This window comes from Monodelphis domestica, chromosome 6, assembly GCF_027887165.1.
Source record: "Monodelphis domestica isolate mMonDom1 chromosome 6, mMonDom1.pri, whole genome shotgun sequence".
NCBI lineage: Eukaryota > Metazoa > Chordata > Mammalia > Didelphimorphia > Didelphidae > Monodelphis > Monodelphis domestica.
The window spans coordinates 235,542,474-235,544,450 of record NC_077232.1 but is presented as its reverse complement, the minus strand read 5'-3'; the positions used below and the strand labels follow the sequence as shown (position 1 = coordinate 235,544,450).

Genomic DNA, 1,977 nt, shown 5'->3' with positions numbered 1-1,977 from the left:
ACCATTTCTTCCACAACTATCCCATATACTCTGTATATATTTTATATATACAAAGGTTTTGTCTGCTGATTTCCTCATTCTGATGTAAACTCCTTGAGGGCAGGGACTTTTTAATATTTATTTGCTTCTTTATCTTTCTTTTGTTTTGTTTTCTTCTCCCCTAGATAGATAGATAGATAGATAGATAGATAGAGCTAAATTGCATTAGATAGATATGAATATATTGTTTATATGTATATGTATGTATGTATATACATAAAGCACATATACAAACATTACATATTTACCTTTGCCTCAAACCTTACCTTTCTCATCATCATTAAAAGTGAGTATTAGGAAAAATGCATTATTTATGCTCATGTTGACAGTACATGTCCTAAACATTGGACTGATAGAGAAAAGATTAGACCATCATGGCCTTTGTACAAGGATGAAAAAAGAATTCATGAACCACACCATATTTTATGGTCTTGATTTGCAAACCATTAAAATAAAATTTCAAAACTGTGGAAACAAAATTAGAGTACAATATCCCAAATTAATATTTCACTTCACACCACCAGATTTATAAAAGTTGCAAATGAAGATTGCAAATGCTGGAGAGGCTGTGGGAAAACAGGTACATTAATCCACTTTTCAGGGAACTGTGAACCATTCTAGAAAGTGATTAGAATTGACAACCCAAAAGTTATTAAACTCTGTATACCTTTCAATCCAATGAAACGAAGACTGCATATATACAGCCAAAAAAAAATAAAAGAAAGGAAAATGACATAAATGCAAAGAAAAATATTAAAAGTAGTTATTTTGCTATGACAAAGAATTACAAATTGATACAGTGGTTAGGAAATGGGGAGTGAATGAACAAATTGAGGAAGTGATAGGCTATAATTGTCATAAATGAAATGATTAAGAAGATGGTTTCAGATAAGTCTGGTAATATTTTTGGAAATGATGCAGAGTGAAGTGAGCAGAAGTGGAAGAAAAATCTATGCAATAGCAACTCCATTGTAAAGACAAACAACGTTGAACGATTTTTTAATACTCATCAATGCAATGACCAACCATAATTGTGAAGGATGAAAAATTCTACCCATCTGCTGCCAGAAAAATGATAGATTCTGAGCACAGACTGTAATATATGTTTTGGACATGGACATTGGGAGAATTTGTTTACCTTTACCATACTTGCTTCTAACAGAAAAAAAATGCATTGTTCAAGAATTTCTTGATTTACAGAATCCTCCTATAAATAGAATACTGGAAAGAGTATGCAACTAAGAAATGTTCCTAGGAGTTGAATCACTGGGCATGTGTGTTGGGATTAATATATATTTGCCTTCAATTCCCCTCCCATAAAATGATAGCTTCAGGCATTAAAGAAGTAATATACATGTCCATGGTCAGGTGGAAGTGGCTAAAAGATATACTTAATGAGCCCTGATGTTGGCCAAATTGACAAATCAGTATAGTTCTAGAGAGGGAACGTAAGCTGTTTCATCAAAAAGACTGAAGCTTTATGGGTTCAGATTAAGTCAGAAAAATAGTCAATTCCTTTGCACACAAGATAGTTCATCCTCCTTATATTGTTTTGGATTTCTCTTTATCTGAATTTCTGGCTCATGGTATTTCCACTCTTCTCAGCCCTTGGACCTTAGCATTTTGCAGCCAACCTGGCTTGAAAACATCTAGCCTTTGAATTTCATTGCTCTGTAATTCCATCTCAGACCTCAGGTGCTAGCCCTTGCCCCTTGTTATTCTCTTTATCATTACAAAATAGCATATGAGGGTTGATGTCTTATACTATATTTTTATTCAAATGATAATTGCCTACAGATGGCCTAAAAGTCTCTCCATTCCTGAACCTCCTCATTCAAGATTAAGAAATAATACTCTGATAAATTATGCAGCTCATGGAAAGCACAGGGTTAAGATTAGGGATCATCTTCTATCCAGGGACTTCCATCATTCCCCCAA

General features: G+C 33.7%; 1 non-coding gene across 1 annotated transcript; it reads left to right on the top strand.

The window, feature by feature from the left end:
• Nucleotides 1–357: 357 nt before the first annotated feature.
• LOC130455344 (U6 spliceosomal RNA) lies at nt 358–465 on the top strand. Its single transcript, XR_008913251.1, has one exon. It is a non-coding gene; the product is annotated as a U6 spliceosomal RNA (small nuclear RNA).
• The last annotated feature ends 1,512 nt before the right edge of the window (nt 466–1,977 follow it).